We start from the raw sequence: 10,972 nt of genomic DNA on the forward strand, positions 1-10,972 counted from the left end.
GGACAAATCACTGGCTGATAATGATGATGATGAATACTGGCCATAAATATCTATGTAATGATGTCAGTTGAAATTCGATGCAATTCAACTGATAAGACAATTTTTAATTTACTGAAATCGTTACGACTTTTGGGATTATTTTGAACATCAGAAATCTTATGATTTACCACTAAATAAACATGTAGCCTACTTCTATTTTTAATTTAATGACTTTAATATCACGGAAATAAATACTATGGTTCAAATTATTTCCACTGACAAAACTTTTCTTTTGAAGAAAAATATTTCATTTCTTTTTCGGAATGACTGGCACAAAACATTAATGTATACATCCTTGAGATCAAAGAGCGATTGTATCTTACGAATTTTGCTTTTCATTATCTAAATTCACGTAAATGATTATTGCCATATATATTATTGATCAGCCTAAAAATATAAATTTTTTTATATATGATGTACATAGTATACAAGTTATATATATTGAAGATATTTTTTCCTATTTTTTTGTTCGTGAGTTTTAATAAATATTTACGAAAAAGTCACAAAATGTTGTAGGTTTCTATTTACTACAATACCATTCAGCCTTGGCGACAATAAATGATGACCTCAGGACTACAAACAATGTATATTTGTTTAACTTAAAAAAACATGTTAGATTTTAGTCGGTTATTTTATTTTTTATGTATATTCAATGGCATCAACACTATCATCTTGCTATACCAGAAATCTTACCATGACATCGATTAATAAGATACACTTAACATTAAAAATATACACTTAAAAAAACAATAATTTAATTCAAGTCATTTTTATCTGTGGAACTTCCCGCCTTTTTTGACACTTCACGAAAAAAAAATAACTGATTTTATAATTGAGTGTATTTTTATATTTTTAATAGTAGTCAGTGATAATCATTTTTGATTTGGTGTCGTGTTTGTGATCGAGTCTCGCGAGGGCGTGCGTCTCGCGTCCGTTCCGCGGAGGCGATCGCGCTGACTGAATACTGAATACTGGTCACTCAGGGTGTATCGGCGGTTCTAATCTTGATAAACGTTTAGGAGGTCAGGGCTTAAGTTGATCGGGGTTCAAAAAACACTAATTAGGTTCGAATATCAGAGATATTTTCGGAGATTCTGCGTCACAGTGACAAGATGTTAAAACGCGACCGTATTTAAAACTGATCTAAATGGAGGTGTTAATTTTTAAATCATATCTTATATGAAAAAGTAAACTCACTTTAGATTCATGTAGAATGTATATGGTTAAAAACAATTTATATATTTTTTAAATAAATTTTCTAAAACAAATAGCGCGTAGATAATAAGCACAACTCCTTACTAGATGGTTGAATTTGAAACTTTTTATGTATCCGGTTGCAGCCGGGTCATACAAAATGGGTCATGAATGAGCATACAAAAAACTTGTATATTATTAAGGTTTTATGAAGAAGCTATCCTTCAGATGTTTTTCGCGCTAAAAATCCGAGATTGAGAGATACATATAAAGCACTGAAAGGAAATATTATTATAGAATTAATTATCTTTTATTTAACATTTTATTGCCATGTTTTAAAAAATAGCATGTTTTTATTTTATTATTATGAAACTTTTGTCCATTATAGGCCTTAATTTATAATGTTTAATATGAGGTAGAAAAAAGTTATATGCATTGAAATAACATATTATAATGATGCAAAACGATGTTCATTTAATGAGATGATTTTGAACCTTAATGAATGATCTATATAAATATATTATAAAGATACATCAGTTATAGGTACTAAACACGCTTAAGAAATATGTTTAACACAACATTCATATAATTAATTCGCACGCTAACAAATCCAAAACATAACTTATATGTAATTAAAATGTACGAATATTATAATTGTACATTCTAATTAATATAATGAAAAAAAAAGATATTTATGTACTTATACGAGATTGCCTACAAATTTCAGTGACAAATATAAACTAGAAAAGTTTTGTCGTAAATATTGAAGGCATTACTAGAAGTACTTTGATCACAAACAAACGCATTATACTAATATGTCATGGCAATACATAAGGCTATCTTTTATTACATATTGTAATACGTAAATGTATTTTTTTATCCTGTCTTTTCTAATTCAACAAAATAATGATTCACCGTTTTAAATATACTGTATAACTAGAAGTCGAATTTACAGATAACAAAAAAGATTAATTTCAAGGTATATATTTTTTTAGGGTTATGTATTTTGTAAGTTATTTATATTTATGAAGATTTACCACTGACTGCTATATACAGACTTATGTTTACCTACTATTATGATATTTACGTATTCCCAAATCGGTTCATAAACGATAGAGTTCTGAGTTAACAAATGTAAAAAGTTATTCCTCCTTTGTTTGAAGTCGGTTAAAAACGGTAACTATAGCTTATCTATAAGAGATACATATAATAAGTTTCTAAATCTTCAAATAATGCATATCACGTTTTCATCCGTGTTATAATTTTCGGAACGTTCGCTTAGAAAGTTTCCGTTGTGATTATTCGTTTCGTAGCTGCTCCTTTGTTAGGAAAATCAAAGTTGCATTATATGTATATGACGCTTCCATGACCCCTCCTGTGCTGTGCTCCGATCGTAGCTCAGTGGAGCTCTCCTAGTGGGTGAAGGTCACACTACCACCCTCCAACTCCACTACTCACCAATCATACTTGGTAGCAGGCCTTTGTGTAAACCTGCCTGGATAGGTTAACCCATTCATCATATATTTTACCGCCAAATTGTATTGATTGATAACATTGTGTTCCGGTTGTAAGGGTGAATGCGCCAGTGTAAGTTGAGTACAATAACGCCTGTATACAGACCGTGTTCTGACGATCTCTGCTTCCTTCCAAAAATATTTTTAAGAGACACTCTTAGGAAAGTCATCGTCGAAGCGCTCTCCGACGCAAGGCACCCGAATTGTCGCACCCTTTAGCTAAAACGGGTCTGCTTTGTCCATAGTTGGAGATAAGTATGGTGGTCCTTCCTGTAACTATAAACTATCGCTGAAAAGAAATGAAATATGAAAGTTCAATCTCAATCCAATCAGATTTTAAGTGAAGCCAGCTTGAGCACAAACTTTCCTCTTTACAGCACTAATATAATATAATATTTAAACTCATATTACATTTTGTTATCTACATATTTAAAGAACACGAGAGAAGGAAGCTTAGTGGCTGTAAATTTATATAAAATGTTAGTGTAAAATATTCTTTCTAAAGCGAAGTCGCAGCGAGTGGCTAGTAAAATTATATGAGTAAGCGTTTTCTATTTATTGGTAGATTTCGATGTTAGGGATCAGACTAAGCTCTCTTAGTATATGGTAAAAGTTTAATTTTATGATATCATAAGAAGATAGCTGTTATCTTATGTGAAATATTACGAGAAAATTTGAACCAATATTTTTCATACTGCACATCGTTTTAGAATTAATGCTTGTTTTTGTTCGTATTCTATACACGTAGCCTTCTTCTGATTGAGTTGGAACTTAATGCAGTTGATGAAGCTTTTCTGATACATATTCGTGAGGGATATTACTATGTTTACTAGTCAGATGCGATGTTTTTTTGTTGATTATTCTTCTGTCAATCTAAATATATTTTTATATTATTAAGTTGAAACTTGCAGGTGATAAAGCTTTTCATATATATATTCGTAAGGGATATTACTATGTTTGTTAATCACATGTGGTGTCTTTTTGTAAACTTCTGCTGTCTAAATATTTATTATAATATTAAAACCACTTAAAGTTAAGGTTCAAAAAAGAATTAAAAGGCGTTATAATTTTATACTTTATAATTAATTATGATTTTTTTATTAATTCCTTTAACTCATAAGGTCGAAAAATGTTAGCTATTAGACATATGTATAACAGTTGAAAAATCCAAAATGATACGTAAATCATTCGATATTTAAATAGAGACGTAACGAAACCTTTGTGAACGCCATCTTAGGTAAACGAGCTGAAATATATTTAAGGCCATTTCGTCTACAATGAAATAATTTTCACTGAGTTTTCACATTTGGTCAGCGCCATCTATGGATACGTTTTAAAAACTCACCGTCAACTTTTCCAGGGCGAATAGTAGACTGCTTAACAAGTATTACGCGAGAGGGCGCTGTATGAAAACCACCCCTGTAGAGTAATTTATTATATTAATTTATTTTTCTTCTCAATATAATTAGAATATTAAATGTCTAATGTAAATTTACAACGATTTCAAAGACAAAGATTCCTTGGCGTCTTATTTTAAATGACTTTTTTTCACAGCCATTAATATACATCTCGTAAATGTTTACACAGACCTAACATCACATTTTTTTTCCGCAAATTGCTCATTAAATGTTATCACTGCTATAAAATTGCCTCTTATGCTTTCAATAGAGCGATCAAAACGAGTGGATTTCAGCAAGAGAACAGTTTTTATAAATTATTTCAAATTTATCCGAACGATATGATTATAACAAATAACTAAAATTAAATATCATTTTATTTAGAAATTGTACCCTTCAAACTACAATAAGTAAAATATAATATAAAGACCACTCTTCAATTCATCAAATCAAAACTAATATTACAAATGTAACTTTGTCTGTAAGTTTGTTGGTTGCTATTTCAAGGCCCAGAAACTGAATCGATTTTGATGAATTTTGGTATGAAGTTAACTGGAAATCCAAAGAAAGACATATAACGAACACCTAAAAGTCGAGCGAAGCCGTATGTAGAAACTTACTTATAATAAAGTACTATTCATAAGATTCCTTTTTTGTAAAGCTCAAAGAAAAGATGAGAATACTTGCGCTTAGATATATTAGACGTTTTAAGATATTAAAAACGTTTAACAATTTTCTTTTACTGACTGTAGTTGCCATAACTATCTAAAATTTAGTTGAATTAAAAGTCAGTCGAAGCAAGTCAAGAAAAAGCTACTAAGATATGAATACCGAATAGAATAATATAATTACAGAAGTAAACGATAGTAAAGAGGATGTAGATCCACTAAAAACCACAGGACCAACTTGCTTTAAATTGGTGATCATGATATAATTTAATTATATTCATAGTTTTATTTAAATAAGTCTGGGTGGATCATTTTATTTTTCATCAGAGAGTAAGAAAGAAAATTTGTTTTTTTTTTTGTTCTTAAGGTTAAGTCGATTATTGAAAGCGATATAAATTATACGCTGTTAACACTATAATAGACACAAAGATGTTATATAAGAGATTCATGAACTATAAAAACGTCAACAGGAAAGTTTTATACCACTTAACTTTCGCTAAACGTAACAGTTTTCAAGATTTTTTAAAGGATTTATTTTAAAATATTACGTTATAATAATAACAACTATTGACAGTAACGTTTTATAGCAAACGCAGATTATAACAATATCTGTATCTGTTGTGTTTTGTTAAAAAGTACGCTTATTGAGCTAAAACCAAAAGTACGCACTGTTAGGGTTAGCGGCATCTTTGAATCTTTTACGTTGTGTTATATGCAACTAAAGTTGTTAAGAAATTCAAGTTATAAGTATTGGAAGAATTTGATATATAAGTATATATTTTTTAATGAAAACCCACCTTTCTAATTATATAAGACTCCTCCTGTTACGGTAGATACTTATAAAATCTAAGGCGCCTACGATGTTCATGTAATAATAACTTGACATATTGGACCAGTGTTGAGGTAATTATTAAAATCTATACGTCGATTTTCGCTTTCAATGACCGCAATTGTTTGACCCTTACAAGTTATGTATATGTTCTGGTCAGGGGGTCACGGGAACAATTTGTGACCCCTGTATTCCCCTTAAACTTAAGGGGAAGATCTATGAGACCATAATCAGACCTTTTTTATGTTATAGGCAGAAGGCTCACCTGGAGGGAAGTGATCACCTCCGCCCATGGACATCTGCAACACCGGAGGACTAGCAGGTGCGCTCTTACTGTGAAGGTTCCCAAATCGTATCGTTTTGGAAAAACTGCCGGCAAAACCTTCACAGAGTTCCACAAAGTGGTTGTGCGAGATAGAAAATGTCTTGAAAATCGCGCTGTTGTAGATTTTCGGACTTAAAGGTGGCGGGACGGAATTTCGAATTTTGACGAGATGCCCGAAGGTCAAATTCAGCAGCCGGGATTAATCCGAACAATTACTCGGAACATTCTCCGTGAAAAATTCGGTAGAAGATACAGAGTGATCTAACATCCCTACGCAAAGCCAAATCAAGCTGACCGGAAAGGGCTTGATCGTCAATAATTCGAGCCACTCTGCGTTGGATACGGCCAAATGGAAGGAGCTGGTAATGGGGAGCACCCGCCTAGAGGTGAGAGCAGAAAGTATTCCATGTGGGGCCGAATCGTCGACGTCGACGCGAATACTGTCTTGCCTTGCTGAGCACACCGAGCTTTTTAGATGCCAATTTGGCTTTGCCTTCCAATTCACCGCGGAACTGAACGAGGTTCGAAGGGATGACTGAAAGACAATTGCATGCTCCGGAGATGAGAATCGTGTGAGAGAAATGTGTGGTGTTACGCGAATGGATAGAGTAAGGAATGAGTACATAAGAGGAAGTTTTTCAAACTTAGTGACACCGATAGCCGAGAAGTTATGTGGAAGGCGGTTGTCATGATATGGACATGTAATGCGGAGGGATCAGGAACATATTGTGAGGAAGGCCTTGAGCATGGATTTGGATGAGTATAGGATTTGGATAGATGGAGGACGACCAAAGAAACGATGGATCGATTGTGTGAAAGACGATATGGTTGGAAAGAATGTTACTTGGGAGATGACGTCTGACAGAGAATTATGGAAGGAAAAGACATGCAGATTCCCGATCATTCCGAATCAAACTCGACTATTCTTTACAAAAATCATACCTGAATTGTAACTAGGGAACAATTCTAATTTTCATATCTAAAATTCAACTTCGACCGAAACGTTACCATTGCGTTAGTAAAGAAGAAAAACGTTCATAGGGCGGCGATTTCGTATCGATTCGATTGTCATAAAATTACATTTTGCTAGTAGAATTATCCCCTACATATTGCTCAAAGGTCAGGGTTTTAAAACATTCGAAGAATGATACACCGATTGATTTATGATACCCTAGTATGTATTCGACTAGCAGTATAACAGGTATTCTTCAATCCGAAATAAATTGTCCTAAATAGTATAGCAGAAATATCGAACACGACACACCTGCGCATATATTTCAGAGTACAGTCCGATAGTTAAACGTATATATTTTGTATCTGTTACTGAAACTATGAATAGAAAGTCACCGAAATATCTTTAAGATATGCGTTGCTATGTATTTGAGTAATGTCGGAAGCGTTTCGTTATAATTAATTAGATCCATTTAGAATGAATTCGAGTATAACAAATAAATATTTACAATTTTAAAATGAGAGAATCTTTAGAACACGATTTATCATCAAATATTACTATCAAAAACAATTTCTACGTCAGGGAAACGAATTCGTTTAATTAACGTATTGTGGAGGATAAATTGATATAACAATGTACATTGTTTTCTTTTAAGTTATAACAAAGTAATAAAATATGATTACTAGCCAGCTTTTTATACTAGTTAAAATCTATATAATTTAATAGTCACATTGTTCTACAAATTGTGGGCTAATTTACGCTTAAAAGAAAAAGTACAGACGATTGATATAAAAATATTTATCTACTATCAAGCTGAATTGTCTTATATATCATACGTTAAAAGTAGATCAGCCATGAAACATTATTGCCCTCTACTCAATTCATTAACAATCCAAATCAACAACCAAAGTAACCGCGCCCGTTATATATTTACATGATTTTTTTTATTATTTAAGAGGGCGGACTAGCAAATGGGCAACTGATGATAAGTGGTCACCATCGCCCATAGACAATGGCGCTGTAAAAAATATCGACTATTCCTTACATCGCCAACGCCACCAACCTTGGGAACTAAGATGTTATGTCCCTTTCCCTGCAGTATACAGGCTCCTTTATTCTTTAAACTAGAACACAACAATACTTAGTACTGCTGCTTGGCGATAGAATATATGAGTGAGTATTAAATAGATGAATGAGTACCTACCCACACGGGTTTGCACGAAACCCTAACAAGGAAATCGATTTAATAATGTATAGGATGAACCATGATAGGGTATTTATATATTCTAATGTTTTGCAACGTATTTATTTTAATTATTCATTTGTATATTGTTTTTTTAACACTTTTAATAAATGTAAACTAATCAACTTAAGGTTCTTTCGCACCCAATACTAAACAAAAATAAACGGTTTATTGCTATTAGTAATTGATTAACAATTTAATGATCTATTTATAAATTAAGAACATTTTTTTTATTCAACTCTTTTACCTATAAAACCGACGTTATAATTTTTATTCAACATCAATGTAAATGTACAATAGGTGCAATACATACTTAGATATACTCAGACGTTTTTTTTTCGTATAATAAATAGTCAGTTAAATGCATTCTCTTCTTGACATATATATTTTTTATCAACAAAAGAATCATTTTATTAGTCATAGGTTACTGGTATCCATCTTAGTATTTTATATTTATTTGTTATGACTCCTTTATTTGAAAAAGTTGACAGCGTATTATGAAAAAGAAAGCTTTTAAAAAGTCTTCCTTTTATAGATAATAAAACAGCAAACTTGTATTGTGGCATTAATATAAAGTATCATCGTATTGCTTACTATGATATTATATTTGATAACAACACATCCTGTTCTATTATTGTTGTATCTATGTGTGTTTTTCACACAGTATTTGTCCCGATAAACAATTGTGTGGTTCGACATTTGATGAATAAAAATAGAGGAGGTATGGCTAAACATATACATATAAGATTGAATGTTTGGTCTACATTTATTACTTTTTGAAAAATAATAACAATACCGATAGAAAAAAAATTAACTTCATAACTTTCTAAATTGAACTTTATTTTTTTATTATTTAAACTTATTTTCTTATATATTTATTAATAAAGATACATATAGTGAACGAAAATAATTATTAAATAAACATCTAAAATTTTGCCATTTGATTAATAATAAATAAAACGGTCACAAGTATTCAATATTAAAAAGGATTTTATGAGACATTTTTATACATTCACAATTTATGTATAATTAGTTCTAAGATTATAATATATTTAGTAGGTCGTTAAAATTGTTAAACTAAAATTTTCTTTTAAATTTATTATTTATGTGCATATAACACGCAACGCACGGAGTTATTGTTTTTCAGTGTACTTCTAAATTATCTTAAATTTTTATACAATTAACAATGTAACTCGTATAAAAAAATCAAATATTGAAAATAAAAGAACAAACAATTGTAATTGTTCTTTTATTTTCAAAAATAGAACAAATTATTTTTAACATCGGTCACATTAAAATGATCAAGAAAAAAAGTTATCTTTTTTTTGAAAATAACGACATTTGTACTCGTAATAAGCGAATAAATTAAATCAAAATGTATAATGTAAAATTAAAACCACTGGAAATTGGCATCGAACCAACATAGTGTGTCGCCTATTACATTATTATTTTACTAATACCGACGTACCGTTTTCATGAGATTGCTGAAAAATATTTTTCATTTGCCTCCTATATATATGAATTAAAAAAAAGTAAGTATATAATTATAACCCTTGCTCCAATCCGACATAAATGGCGCGGCGATAGCGCAATGCGTGTTTTTCCATTCATCATTATTATGTTCTGTACCTCCTAACCCATAACATTCTTTAGTTTATAATATGAGAATGATCCTTATATAGAATATACAAAGAAAGCCGATTGCCACATTTGACAATTGTCACTTAAGATATTTTGTCATAGGGAATGCTTATGAAATCACTTTTACTCATTTCGTTCTCTTCCACAATATTTAGGTCTACATACTTAGGTTTTTCCTTTAATTTAATAAATTGACAGCTCAAAGGTAGGATGTAATCTTCGTGACGTTCTCCGTTTCATCCATCTTGAACTTGAGCTAATACCATTCATCACGCCCGATCTACTTCTATTGTTTTTATTTGTACGATTGGAAATAATAAAATAAATCTATTTTATATAGCAACATTAAAAGTAACGTTTTGAAACGCCACATTAGAAATCGACCATGACAGTGATATGTAAAGATGCTTTATATTCGGCATAATGTACTTAATACTATTTGTGTTAATGAAAAAATATCAACTGTATTCAATAGGCACCCAAATACTAAAGATTGTGAAAAGAAGTTAAATTGCCTTTATATTGTTCATCAATTTTAAACCAAAAGAGGTATAAAATTAATCTGTCAGAAGTGGGATTCGAACCCACGCCCACAGAAGTGGACTGCGACCTGAACGCAGCGCCTTAGACCGCTCGGCCATCCTGACTTGAGCTATAGATACAAAAATAACTATCACTTTCCAACACAAATTACAATCAATAAAATGTCATATATTTATCGTTGATTAGAAGATCACTGTATTTTTAAATGATTCCTCACAAAAAATGTTAATTATTAGTTTGTAAATTCATTATACACTGACATTTTCAGCAAGCTGCTCACAAATGTATCAAGATATCTATGTGTCTCCACTTATTTTTACGCTTCAGTTTTCCGTTTAATTTATATGGAGCTTCAGTAAAATAGCAACAGTTATTTTTTTAATGTCACGTAATGTATTAATGTATTGTAAATTTATTTATTGGCAAGTCACGAAAATGACGAAAAGTCTTCCTTGGACGTTAAGAACATTAATTTAATCAGATTGAAATGGTATAACTGAAACAGTTATATAATTATACACTATATGTTTATATATATATATATGAGACAACATCACATACATTACTCTGATCCCAATGTAAGTAGCTGAATCACTTGTGTTATGGAAATCAGAAGTAACGACGGTA

The 10,972-nt window shown here is 31.1% G+C and overlaps 1 protein-coding gene and 1 non-coding gene across 4 annotated transcripts in view; both read right to left on the reverse strand.

The window, feature by feature from the left end:
* The window catches only part of LOC124543705, a 112,546-nt gene that overhangs the window by 45,695 nt on the left and 55,879 nt on the right, over positions 1 to 10,972 (reverse strand). For 2 of the 3 annotated variants that reach the window (XM_047121976.1, XM_047121975.1), the window contains exon 1: positions 733 to 982. The exons of the other annotated variant lie outside the window; for it this stretch is intronic. The gene's annotated coding sequence lies outside the window, so the exon portion shown is untranslated. Of the gene's footprint in view, positions 1 to 732; positions 983 to 10,972 lie in introns of those variants that run through there. 3 annotated transcript variants of the gene reach the window in all.
* On the reverse strand, positions 10,366 to 10,449 carry Trnal-cag. Its single transcript has one exon. It is a non-coding gene; the product is annotated as a tRNA-Leu (tRNA).

This window comes from Vanessa cardui, chromosome 3 (assembly GCF_905220365.1).
Source record: "Vanessa cardui chromosome 3, ilVanCard2.1, whole genome shotgun sequence".
NCBI lineage: Eukaryota > Metazoa > Arthropoda > Insecta > Lepidoptera > Nymphalidae > Vanessa > Vanessa cardui.